A 15,312-nucleotide genomic window follows, 5' to 3' on the forward strand; every position below is an offset into this window, starting at 1 on the left:
TTTTGCGATGAATGGACATTACAGTTAGTTTTGGAGTGAAAATAAAATCGAATCAATAATCCTTGTAAAGGTTACCTTTGTTGTCTTATATTTTTTTCAAAATATACTAACAGTTATTTTATAAGGTAACAATATTAAATCAACGTTAACAGAGCTGATTCGACTGTGAGGGGTTTCGTATTCAGAATGTCATGAAACGGGTCTATGCCTATGTTAATCTTTTGATATGCATGATGTACAAACACAAGATGACCAGTGTTGAATTTTAAGAACTATGACGAAATATGATCTTTCAAATCCCTAGCATCGTAATTTATTTGTGAAGAATGACAGAACTTAAATGATTATACATGTACTTCGTTAAAAGATTTATTTCTCAGTTCAGATGATTGCGTATGTTTGTTTAAATATCAATGGCAATATTCACATTATGAGGATAGTTAATATAACAATGTTTAAAAATGGAAAGAAATATTTAAATGTCATGAACATGTTATCATGTTAATTTGTTATGGGGTTTTAAAGAGAAAGCACATATGTTTTAAAATTTCTGCAGATATAAAGGGTCCTTCTATAGAAGCATCAAGTGGTTTACCTATAGCAGCTGGAATTCAGACGGATTTGAATTGCATAGCCTTCGCGAGTAACGTTGATATAAAATTGGTCTGGAATTGCATGAATCTACAAGCATCAAAATCAGTAATCACGAATTCTACAGAACATATTTCAACTTTGACCTTCATGCCTTTGTCAGTCCATAATGGGATCAACTGTAGTTGTAAATTGCAAGCAGTGATCCACAAGTATTCAAGATCCACAAGTTTCCAACTTGATATTATCAGTGTGTAGTTTGTATATTTTACCTCATACATTTTTTATTATATTAAGTGGACCTTATATTTCTTTACCATTGATAAACAAAGAAGTTGTTACGACACTAGGGTTCTACTTCTCTGAGGAGGTAGACACAGCGTAAAAGTTATCATCTAAGTCCGTGTACATGACACACTCAATCACTCTTCAAAATCAACATACATCATGTTCTCAATCGATCATCAACTTATAGTTATCAAATGTACCAGGATTATAATTTAATACGCCAGACGCGCGCGTTTCGTCTCCATAAGACTCATCAATGACGCTCAGATCAAAATAGTTATTAAGCCAAACATGTAAAAAGTTGAGGAGAATTGAGGACTCAAAATTACAAAAAGGTTGTTCCAAATACGTCAGAGTTTTTCTAAACATTCAAAGTTTTGTAACAGGAAATTTATAAAAATTACCGTATAATTGATATTCATGTCAACACCGAAGTGTTGACTATTGGGCTGGTGATATCCTCGAGGACGAAACGTCCACTAGCAGTGGCATCTTACATATATAATCATCAAACCACAACACTAAATCCAGTATACAAAACAAAAACACCGTGTTATTATAGAATAGACGCTAAATTGATGAAATTTATCAAACACACTCACAAAGAAAGTGTCCGTCACATATGACATCTGCACTTGTCGCTGCTATGTTGAACTATCTAAAAAGACAACACCGAGACAGTCAATGTACAAATACATGTAATATATATAATATTTCCATACACATAAATAATGTAGCTGCACTTAAAACTGACTTTCAAATGAGTATATACTGTAAAAACTGACTAAATTGGTACCATTACAAGGATTGGTACCATTACAAGGTTTGAACCTGCTGCAATTGTTTGCACTCTTTAGTCAGGAATCTGATGTTCAGTAGTTGTCGTGTGTTGATGTGGTTCATAAGTGTTTCTCGTTTCTCGTTTTTTTTTAAACAGATTAGACCGTTGGTGTCCCCGTTTGAATAGTTTAGTAATTTTAGTAATTTTTGGGGCCCTTCATAGCTTGCAAAGGCTCTTCTGCTTCACCTATAATGGTGTACTTCTTTAAAATTATGACTTGAATGGAGAGTTGTCTCATTGGCACTCATGTCACATCTACTAATATCGAAACACTATAAAAACTGACTTCAAATGAATATACACTGTAAAAACTTACTTCAAAAGGCAACAGTAGTATACCGCTGTTCGAAATTCATAAATCGATTGAAAAGAAATCAAATCCGGAATTACAAACTAAAATTGAGGGTAACACCTGAAATGTAAGAGGAGAACCACGACACAACAGAACCACAACACTCAAATGCAACACACACAGAAACGAACTATAATATAACAATGGTTATTTGCCTGACTTGCTACAGGACATTTTAAGAAAATGGTGGGTTGAACCTGGTTTTGTTGCATGTAAAACCTCACATTTTTATGGCAATGTTAAATATATCAATTAACTGATAACATTACATGACAGGACTACAATACAAATAAATGGAAGAACATACAGGATAGAGAAACACTCAAATCATAGCTATCGGAATGTATCAGGTTTATAATATGATACGATAGACGCGCTTCGTTCACACAAGTATCACTGTTATTGCACAATAGCTATATAACAGTGGAGAATGCCCTGTTAAAAAAATGTAATCATGTAATTCCAAATTTTGGGGTTATTTCTGTTTGTTTTTCTCATGTTTAGTTATCTCTGTGATGCGGACTTTGCATTGACATCTTATCTTGAGATTCTTTTTTCTTTATTTATACGGTTTCATAATGACGTCAAAAATATCAAAACATGACAAAATGTCAGTAAACTCAGGTTGTTAAAGAAGATGAGAAAAATTGTCAACTCGATTATCTTCATAATATTATTATGGACTTCATTTTTGAAAAGAAATATCAAGTAATGTCAAATATATCATGATCCGAGTCTATATTACTTAAAAGAATTAAAGTGTTATACTTACTAATCTGTATTTTGATTTTAATAAATTAAACCGGAACTTTGATAATGTATTTGCTTGTCCGATGTCAGGATTCTGTAAATCATTGGTTGATGCTTGCAGTATTTGATTTGATCAATTATTTTAGCATAAATCAGTTTGATCATTGACCTTAATCAGCTGATATCTAAATTAAAACCAGGTTGTTTACAACGTCTGAAAAAACATCAAAGATTTCAAGCTGAGTTACTCTGAAACCAAATCGTTCTTCTTTTCTTCGATTTGTCTAGATTCGCCTGTGCTGAAATTGAATCCAAAAACAGACTGTATAAATGAATTGTCCATTGTACTTACATGTGAAGTCTCTGGGGAGTTGTTTAACTACGGGTTTAGACAGTGGATACACTCTTTTAATGGCGTATTCGTCAGGAAACTGGATGGCATTGTTTTGAATAATACAACATCTGTCATTATAAAATCGTGCGGGTATCAGGATACCGGAAGTTATACATGTATAGCTTGGAATGAGTATGGAAAGGAGACACTTTTGGCTAACAAGACATCCATAGTAAAGGTTCTTGGTATGTATCTCAATATTTACAGACATATATTGATATACCTATAGAGAAAACGATTTTGTTTTCGAGATACTTTATTTTATCGGCAATTAGAACATTTTCCCATTGATCTTACTGCCTAATATATTTAATATGATCATGAACAAGACTTGATATTCGAATATATAAGTCCATGTTGTCATGTATCAGTGCAGTTACTTCATATGTTCTTACCCATCCGCTTCAATTCATCAATGAAAGGCAAACGACTTCATCCATACATGCGAACAACGAGCCCAACGTTTTATAAGCGTAAAAGTAATTTTACCTATTAATTTCATTTTACTTCGTATTCTTCACAAAATACATACAGTTACGACAGATTGCTGATAAAAAGAATAATGGCAATATTTTGGTCGATACTAACTTCCTCAGCTTGGATATTCGCCCGCCCTAGCCGGATCGCTTGATATTAGTGCTGATAAAGTCACTATCAAAATCAAAATTGCAATTAATTGATATGTATATGACAAACGCACATAACTTATACATCATCGAATGAGACTGATGACATAATTTATTCTTATAATGATCAGAAAAGAATAACCTACGATTACTCCCGGTTTGTTTGAGCGTTTCATATTGCTCAGTCTTACGTTTTCTATACATGTACTATTGTTTATTTATTCCTTGTTTTTTTATTTGTCATAGTTTTTTTTGTATTCTTATCGACTGAGGAGTCTCATACCAATTGATATAGAACTATGAAAATTCAGCTTTAATATCATATCCAGTGTCAAATGATAGCATTATCCATATTGTACACCGATTCCAAAATATATGGTTTCAATACATTTATCTTCAAAATAAGAGAGATAAATTGTTTCTTCCGGATTTAAATATGTCACTTCCGGGTTAATTTGATAGTTTACTTGATACTGATTCCAAAAATATATTGTTCAATATATTTTTACATTAAATAAGTACAAAAAATAGCTACTTCCGGTTTGCACAAGGTCACTCCAGGTTTGTTTTTTTCATGGTCAGCTGTATTGCAACGTTATGCGAAAAGTCCTATGGTTTAATCATGTATACATATGAGGTAAAAACAAAGGTCTAAGTCTCGAATGTCAATTTAACCTCGAGTTCAATTTCAATGTCATAAACTAAAGTCTAAATTCTATATGGTTAATGAGTTATATCGCTATATGCCTAGTTTTTAATATAAGAGGGGAGAAAACTTCAGTTCAATGTTAAGAGTACCCTTTCAACCAAAGTTCATGTGTTTTGACATGTCGAAAATTACAATTTAGTAAAAATATGATGTCGATATCTTATACGGTTGTTTAAAAGAATTGAAAAAAAGCTAAAATCAAAATTTAAAATATGACCTTGACCTCTCCCCTCGACCTAATTGTCTTTCTTGCTTTGGACCAAGAACCTCCAATAAAAAAATTATAGGTATCTATCACTTATGGCTTACAAGAAAGAAATGCATACCCATTATATCACATCCATAAGGGGAAATATCTTTTCTATGGACTGCTCGGTCAAATAGAACAAATTTCAAGAAGGATTTAACGAGCAATTTTATGAAAAAAATTTTTTTTTTGCTTTCTTTTACGGTTACTGAGGAGATATAGTCACAAGAAAAACAATGTTCAGGGAGATAACTCTTACAAAGAAAAATGTTCGTTGTAGCATGATGAAATTAAAAGCGCATGAACTATATGACTAAATATGAGAAACATCCAAACTACATATTGTGACACAAATATTGTTCGCCAGAACAAAATTAGGCAGAAACTGCAGAACAAATACATTAGTTCTTTCCACAGAAAAGTGGAAATAGCTAATAATCAGAACAAATACATTAGGTCTTTCCACAGAAAAGTGGAAAGACCTTATAATGATGATAATAATAATAATAATAATGATAATGATATTAATACAAAACCAAATTCAACCTACTATTTTTTCTTAAAATGTTCTTAACCAAGTCAGGAATATGGCAGCTGTTATGTTATTGTTGTTCGTTACTGTGCATGTTGCATTGTCGTTTGTTTTTTGTTGCACTTCAGTGTTTTTGTTGTTTCGTTGTTTTCCTCTTATATTTGATGTGTTTCCCTTGGTTTTATTTTGTCACCGGATTTGTTTTCTCTCAGTCGGTGTGTGACTTTTGAACAGCGGTATTCTACTGTTGCCTATATTTATGCCAATGAATAAGCCTCTTTAAATTTCTAGGTCAAAACAGATATTTTTGAATCGTGTTAGTATTTGCCTCGCTTCTTTTGAATTTAGTCTAAAGTATTGGTCTAACATAAATATATATTTAAATTACTTTTGTAATTCATTACCCGACTATATATTAGTACTCTACCTATGATATTCCCGTGGAAAGACCTATTTGTTTTCTTCTGTCTAAGTTATTTTTTTTCTTTTTTCTTCCGCCAATTTTTTCTTCTCCTTTGCTTTTTCATTGTTTTGCAAGATGTCGCTTAGATATTTGGAATATGATATCGAACAGTTAATAAGCTTTTGAAACTGACACTTTTTAACCGAATACTTTCCAATACAAGAGTTATCTTCCCGACCACTGTGTTTCTTGTTATCTCTATGGCTTCGCAACCGTAAAAGAAATTGACAAATTTCTTAGGATGTTCTGTTTTATTTTGACCAAAGCCGTATAGAGATTCCACATGAGAGTTATTTCCCCTTTTGTATTTGATGTAAGTTAAATGTATTTTTTACTGGAATATCATAAGTGATAGAGGCCTAGAGTCTTATTTTTGAGGTCCTTGGTCCATAAAAAATGAAAATGAGGTCAAGGTCAAAGCTCAAGGTCATGTTCAAAATTTTGATTTGGGTTTGTTATCACTTATAATCAGGAATCTTATAAGATATCGACAAAAGATTTTACAATTTGTTAGTTGCGATATGTCGTAACAGGTAAATTTAAGTTGAAAGGGTACGGTTTCACTTAATGGTAGTTTTCTCCCCTTCAATATTTAAAATTATGCATATGGTGATATAACTCATTAATCATATATAATTATCACCTGATGTCTTTTGATTTGAGGTCTTTGGTTTATGACCTTGAAATTGAGCGCAAGGTCATAGGTAAATTTAAATTTCTTGATTCAGACCTTTGCTTTTACCTCATATTTATTCATGATAAAGCCATTAGACCTATTGCATTATGTTGCAAGTCATTTGAACTTAAGTCAGCGTGAAGTGACCTTTCGTAAACCGGATGTAGATATTTTTATCTAAATCAAGTAGAAAGAACCATATATTTTTGGAAGTGACATATTTCAAACCAGAAGTAGAATATTATCTCCCTTATTCAGATCTTTTTGTATAGAAACCATATTTTTTTGGAATCAGCGTACAATAAGCTGTCATCTGACTCTGGAATTAACATTAAAAACCAAATTTTAATATTTCATATCAAAATAGATCCTTACAGGAGGAAAGACCTTCAATTGATCTTTGAACAATTTGTTTTTAATTTATTTATGTTTATGTTCAAAGTTTGACTAGTAAACAAATAGATACTAGTAGTCGATATCCATTAATTTAATTATATGTCTTGTGTTTTCAATCAAAGATTCCTTGAAAGATGGGTTCGTAGACTGTGATAGATGATATTTGAAGGTTCAATTTCATTCGTAAGCTGAATCCAGTATTTCGTTTTTCATGATTGTCTAAAAAGATATTTGAGAGTGAACTAATTTCCCACTTTATGCCATTATTGGTGTTTTAATATTTACTCCTAGTGATAATTTACCAGGTTAATTATGGATTTGACCATTTCTTTTGAAAAAAAGTATCAATATTTTTTGGTTTTATATTTTATACGATATATTTACCATGAATGATTTTTTTTATGAACAAATGTATCATTAGCGTACATTTTAATGACGGAATGTATTGCTTCTTTTGCTAAGGTCATATAACTTTTAAATCTATTTAAAGTCGACACAGCCTGAACGGGTATCAATCTTATAAAGAAATTTTAATTTTAACAGCAGAAAAGTTAGAAATAACTTTTGTCAGTCATGTCTACAGAGCGAGTAATACCATCGCCGATTACCAGTCCATCGGCCGCAGAGTCGTATCGACACAAACAAGAAAAGAGTATAAAAGTGATGGGTCTTTGTTTAAAACATATCGTTCAGAGATCTAAAACTGTTTAAGCATATCGCAAATTAGTCCTAATTGACAACTATAAGGAAATAACACATTATTTTTCAGGGCCACCGGTTGTAGTTCAATCACATACTAGTCAAGATCAGAATACACTGTTAACTGTGAAATTTTACTCAATTTCGGAACCGTACAATGTGCAGTGGTATTTGTTTAATGAACCAATTATAAATGCATCAACAACTGTTTTACCAACTGAAATAGTAATAATTATCTATGGCAACAAAATTACATCTGATGGATATTATTCAAATATTAGTTTAGAAAACCAAAAGATTGGCAGATACTCAGCCATACTTGAAAACAAATACGGGAAGACAAAACAAATATTTGAAGTTATCAAAAAAGGTAATTATTTATCGAGAATGAAGGACTTTCAATAGGGGAAAGCATGGAGAGGGTCGATTATAATAAGGGGATTGTTAAAATAAACCAGGACATTTTCTAAAACCCAAGATGTTCAGCAATGAAGGGATGCATAAGACTTGCCCCTCTTTACTCCCGAATCGATAAATGATGAATTCGTCTTTCTATTTTGCTGATGAGCTAATAAAGAAAAAAAAGAAGGATGCTCGATTAATAAATTATCGAGGGTCTTTCAAACCAGAGGGTGTAACCTCATCGAATGACGAGCTCTGATAAGAGTTATGGCAGAGAAACATCATTAAGTTTAAATGACCGTTGATACTCTATTTATCACTAGTTTGCATATGACGTCGTTGATGTTTGCCTTGACAACAGCACGTGCACTATCAGTTTCTGGTGATTTGTTTCTTTCTCAAGGTAGAAGAATGATATCAAAATAGCTTGTGTGCTTAACACAGATCGGTTTAATGTTCGATAATTTTCTATCTGTTATGTTTGCGCCAAGCATCTGCAAATACTCACATTCGCTGTGACACCACGGAAATAACATTAACTTAAAATAGTGTTTATTATATAATATCACGCATTTCTAAATCAATATGTTGTCTGTGAGTGAAAAAGGCAAGTTTATACACCAAGAAATTCGCAAAATAGTGTTTAATTTTAATTATTCTGAAAAAGTCATACTAGTATGTCGTTATCTCTATCACACGCAATTTATGTGTCATTGAATTGGTCTTGCGCATGGGTCGTTTTTAGGGTAACGCAATAAAATTTTCTTCATGAAATTTACTATTTGATAAAAAATTAACTACAAAATATAGCAGAATCATTGTTTAATCTACGATGGACGCGAAATGAAAATAAGTATTGTGTTAATGCCGCCGCCATCTTGTGTGCATAGGCAACGTCGTCTTTTGAATGACTTCAAGGATAGCACAAAGAGCCACTATCGGAAGCTATCTCGACCAAACATGTAACGTATTCGCTTATATATGCAAATCATATCAGTATTTTTCCTTCTTATGTTTGAGCTTTTGGTTTTGCCATTTGATAAGGGACTTTCCGTTTTGAATTTTCCTCGGAGTTCAGTATTTGTGTGATTTCACTTCGTACCACAATTCAAATAACTACATATCTTTGCATGATATTTACTTGCAGGATATGCATACAAATTAAAAGTATTACTTTGGATACTTACTGGTGTTGCTGTGTTTATATCAACTGTAACTTTGACTACACTTATCTTGAGAAGACGAAACAGTAAGTTAAAATTGTTTTCGATACAGAATCCAACCATTACAATTATACATCAAAACAGCTGCACATCAGTAACAAATTCATCAATTATTAGAAAAGGTAGCAAATATTTCCTGTATTTTCGGGAGGAGAAAAGATTTATACAATATAAAGTAACTAATATGTGTATGCTGAACCGGATAGAAATCTGAAAAATTTGTAAGAGTTCCGCGGAACATAGAGTCTCGCCTATTTTTGCTGTAAATTGCAGGCTCAACAAAAATGAGGAAAAAAATCAATAAAAATATTCCTCTTGTTACTATTTTATGATTGTAAGAAAATCTAAGTCCATTAAAAAGTAAATTACAGAAAAAAACGGAGTAATCTTTTTACAAACTTTACTTCTGGATACAATCTTATGATCATAAATAAGCTTCTGTCCAAGTTTGGTACAAACCCAAGATAGTTTAAGAAAGTTATTAAAATTTTAAAAACTTTAACCGCAGAGTGAATGTAATGGTTCCCTGCAGAAAAACTAAGTCCATTTAAAAGTAAAATATGGAAAAAATGGATTTATTTATTTACAAAATTTACTTCTGGATACTATCTTATGATCATAAACAACCTTCTGTCCAAGTTTGGTACAAACCCAGGATAGTTTAAGAAAGTTATTAAAATTCTAAAAACTTTAACCACAGAGTGAATGTAATGTTTCCCCGCAGAAAAAAACTAAGTCCATTTGTAAGTAAAATACGGAAAAAATGGAATTTTATTTTTACAAAATTTACTTCTGGATATTATCTTATGATCATAAACAAGCTTCTGTCCAAGTTTGGTACAAACTCAGGATAGTTTGAGAAAGTTATTAAAATTCTAAAAACTTTAACCACAGAGTGAATGTTTTGTTTCCCCGCAGAAAAACTAAGTCCATTTATAGTAAAATATGGAAAAAATGGAATTTTATTTTTACAAAATTTACTTCTGGATACTATCTTATGATCATAAACAAGCTTCTGTCAACGTTTGGTAGAAATCCAGTATAGTTTAAGAAAGTTATTAAAATTTCAAAAACTTTAACCACAGAGTGAATATTTGTTGATGCCGACGACGACGGAATGAAGGATCGCTTAGTCTAGCTTTTTCGACTAAAGTCGAAGGCTCGACAAAAATGTGACTGCCCCTGAAAATATTAAATAGGAGCAGAAAATTTGCAGGCCACTTGCGGATCAAACAACTTTAGTAGAGAGTTTTTAACATATTATGCTCTATCTTCACAATTTTCACTATTAAACAATCCTCTTACGACAGAACCTAACTGCGTATTGTTATAACCCACATAGACTCTTATTGATAACCAAAGTGTTTAAGGACGGATGGGAAGTTCCTCTTTGAGACCAATCTGTAGAGCATACAGTAAACATATGCAAATATAACGTAAATTTCAAATCCCTAGTTCATTAATTCTTTCTAGTGTAATGTGCCAAAAATTGCAAAACTTCTATCAAAATTCTCGTAAAAGATACCAGTCTTAAGATTTGATACACGAGAAACATGTTCCGTTTACATAAAAGAGGGCCAACTCATAAATCGAAAAATAAACTGACAACGCAATGGGTAAAAATTAAAAAACAAAACATAAACAGGCCAATAATATTACACATGACACAACATGAAAAACTAATGAATAAACAACACAAACCCCACCAAAAACTAGGGGTGATCTCATGTGCTCCGGAAAGGTAAGCAGATACTGCTGCACATGTGGCAACCGTCGTGTTGCTTATGTGATAAAAAATCCGGTGAACAGTCTAATTCGGTAGATCACATTCATGAAAGCGAAAGGGGTCGTAGTTACAATGTGAAGAACATTTCCGATATCATTTGTGAAACGGTTATTACATGACGGCCAACCAATTCGTGATGGCGTCCGTAATGTTTACGAAGTGATGATTTCAACCTCACCATTTGGAACTCTTGGTTTAATAGCTTTCTTACGAGCAGCAACCTTCTATCAAGAAAATCACAATCGAAAATGCAAGCACGGGAATATCGTATCAATTGGGAGATGTATAAACTGTATGCAGGTGCTGCTGGAATGTTACTACTAAGAAATTGAAAGTTCACAATTGGAAAGCTGACATCATCTCTTTTGTTGTAAAGTTTTGTTTTCAGTCGACCCTCATTGCCAATTCGTAGATGTAGGTCAATTTTACGGTGCATCAGTGGCATTCGAATTTAAACTTTTTTCAACAGCCATATGTTAAATTCAAATTTTTTTGTGAATCAAAATGAAGTTGCCCCATGACAGTTGAAGAAGTTGATGAGAATAGATTTGATATATTTTGTTAGTTTTATGAATATAATAATTTCAATTAAGTGATATTTAGATATTGGAATGGAAACACATTGCTATTGCTTATGACTATACCTAACGTTAAAAGTGTTTTAAAATCTTATGCAAAATTGAACAAAAATGAGAATGAACATCTGAAAATCTCTGAATATTATCATTAGATCCAAACCTTCCTCTTTAAAGAAATTTTGTCTTTATTGCAGGTGGTATATTTTTTACAGAGAAAAAACCTGTCATGTAAGCAAAATCATAAAAGAAATGAAGATTAAATATATAGTATTCTCTTATATGGTAGTTATATATATTTCTTAGAAAAGTGAAACGAACACTAAGTGAACTTGTTTAGCTTTTTTTTTATTATAATTAGACAACATTACGAAATATACATTGGCTATCCGTTAAGTCATTGTCACGACTTTCAAAGGTTAAGCGTACAAAACGTTTTCAAAATGTCTGAAGTTTAACTTTGACGCCGTAACATGAAGTCATACTACTATTATATATGAATTGATCAAAGATTATCTGAATTCCTAAGTTACAAAATGTGAGTGTGGACCATACTAGTAATATAAATAGGTTTCACATTTCGTGAGAATTTGTTACTACTTGTTGTAAACTCGAGTTATGGAGAAGGCTCATTTACCATTATATTAAAATTGAATACTAGTAGCTCGATTTGATATCAAGCGATATCCTATTCTCATATGATGATGTTGATATCTTAAGTAAAGAACAGTGTTATTTCCTCTTGATTTGATTGTTTTGTTTCATTGTTTTACTTACACCAATTATTGTTTTGCACAAGTTACAAAACTAAGGATTTTCTTATCCAAGGCATAGATTACCTTAACCGTATTTGGCACAATTTTTGGGATTTTGGATCCTCAATGCTCTTCAACTTTGTACTTGTTTGGCTTTATAAATATTTTGATATGAGCGCCACTAATGAGTCTTATGTAGACGAAACGCGCGTACTTAATTATTTCCTGGTACCTTTAATAACTATTTACAGGTTCTAAAACTGTCTAAAAAATTATGTTCAATCGCTTCTCTCTGAGTTAAATAAGCAATACAGTCGGAACAAGTTGGATACGTGTAGTACCAAATAAATGCATGATTTAACTGTTTAAATTTGGTATGAACGTGGCTATCAGAGATGTAACAAAATATTTACATTCAGACAGGAAGTGAAGCCACTGTGAAAATAACATATTTTTTGTACCCATAACCGGGCATTTATAAATTAAACAAACGCTTTTGATTATATTTACATAGATACCATGCAGCACCGCATATGGAACCACATGTCCTTCCCTACAACGATATTCAGGATAATCCTTACGATGACTGTCACGAAGACCCGACAGGTGCTCCATATTATATCGATGTTATAGATAGCGAGGAGGAAATAACTGTACCCGAAAGTAGCTGCCAGTATGAGGAAATTAATGTTTAAAAAAGTTGTCAGGACAAGAGAACTGAAAGGAATTGGCTCACGAACTTTCCTAAAAAAGTGATATTTCTCAACTGCGATGAAGTGAAAATTACATGAAAACTAATGTTAAAATGTTTAATTGTTTAAGTTATTAATGATATTAACCAATTAGGTCTCTGATCTCATAATTGCAGTCAAATTTGTGAGCGCCTGATTTTGGACATAATTTGATAAAGGTTTTGTCAGTTTTCAGCACCCCCTCGTCCACAATAATTTTTGCTCAAATATTTCAAATATACCATATTCTCTTCTTTGTCAGTTTCGCTTCAGGTTGAAGTTTTGTATGAAGATAGTTATTTTATATGATATCATATTTCTAATTTTAATGCCAAATTAGAGTTTTTATCCACATTTCACGATGAATCGCTTGACAATTATTCCATACACTAAATATATTTAACCTACTGTTTATAGTACCTGAGAAATGTACTGAACCATGTATACATCACAGTGACCAATGAACCATACAAATGAGGCACAGTTCAGAAGAATCCTTCCGAACAGACTTCAATACATAAAAATCATTCCTGATTTTATACACATAGATAGTATATGTAAAAAGAACTTAACTATGAAAACATGACACTGATTAATGGCCCATGAAAAAAAGAAGTTATTGACACTTTATGGATTTTGCTCTGTCAGATTTTCATGAAATTTAAATGAACTTTACCAAAGGGTGACATATTTGTTGACTGACAGATATAAAATACATATTCTGTTCAAGCTTGAATGTACCTTCAAAAGAACTATTTCAATTAGACATTGATTTGATACAATAACTGCACTTGGATTTTAAATATTAGATACTATTTTTGTTCGCAATGGAGATTCTGTGTATCGTCAAGTTATCAGAATTCCAATGGGGACTAACTGTGCACTAATTATTGCGGACCTGTTGCTGTATTGCAACCAGTTAAAATGCATGGCTCAAATCAGCTAAGACCCCTATAAGCAACATCTGACTCTCAATAATGAAGAATTCAGTATGTACACTAAAGAGCTTTTTCCCTGCTGATGTTCTTAAGAATGAAATTTTAAATTCATCTACGAGGGGTCATCTACATTCAAGTTCGTTGGCTGATCAGATAGTCATATAGTCAACAAACATACTAGTATTAAAACCACATCATAGATTAAGGCTTCTGCTGAACATTTGAAGGTCTCTACTATGCAATGGTTAACTAAACAAACAGCAACATATCGTTTTATCACGGCCTCTTGTAAGTGTTTTTATACCTATTTAAATAGTGCTTTTAACAAGTTCCTTAACTACTATCAAAGAACTTATCACAAAGTATGGTAATAAAATATATGAAAATAGTGTAGAAAAATCTTTTGATGTTTTAAATAAATAACGTGCCTTTGCTTATCTCTGATTCTGGTGAAAGTTTTGACTTTTCTACTCTTTACACTACACTTCCACACAATCTTATCAAACAAAATTTGTCTTTTTTGATTAAATGGTTGTTTGGTTAATCTGAAAGCAAAAACATTTGCTGCATTTCATTTAAAGCCTTCTTCTCTAATGAAAAAAAGGTAAATATGCAAGATATACTTACTGGAGATGTGATGATATGATTGAAAATATTAATTTTCCTTTTGATAATAATAATGTACATATCAGCAACAACGTTTATCGACAGGTTTTAAGTGTTCAAATGGGCACTTAGTGCGCCCCTTAAGCAGCAGACTTGTTTTGTACTGCTATGAATCACAGCTTATGACCAAACTTGGTCAAGATCTGTCAAAATTGCATTGAAGTGATAAATTCAAGAACACTTACTGTTATCTTGATGATATTTTTTCGTTAAACAATCGAAGAACTTTTTAAATATACTGCCGAAATGTACCCAAATGAACGAACTTCGAATAAATCTAATTAAAACAGTAATAACTATCCTTTCCTAGATTTAGATATTTCGGATTTACACGATAAACACCACACTAAAACTAACGACAAGAGGGATAATTTCTTAGTCCCTATTGTGATTTTTCCCTTTTTGAATTGTGATATTTCTTTGGTACCATCCTATGGTGTTTATATATTCCACTATTCCCGTGTCTGTTGTGACGTTTTTGATTTTAACAAAGGTTATCTATGTATTATTGGTAAATTATTAAGCCAGGGATTTCGTTCCAACAACTTACCTAAGACCTTTACTTATTCTTTCATATATATAAAGATTTGATTGTGATTTCGGTTGTACCAGACATATAATACAATATCATTATGCGTCTCTGATTGTACCCATAGAATCTTATTTCAAACG

The sequence above is a fragment of the Mytilus trossulus genome, unplaced genomic scaffold, assembly GCF_036588685.1.
Source record: "Mytilus trossulus isolate FHL-02 unplaced genomic scaffold, PNRI_Mtr1.1.1.hap1 h1tg000373l__unscaffolded, whole genome shotgun sequence".
Taxonomy (NCBI): domain Eukaryota; kingdom Metazoa; phylum Mollusca; class Bivalvia; order Mytilida; family Mytilidae; genus Mytilus; species Mytilus trossulus.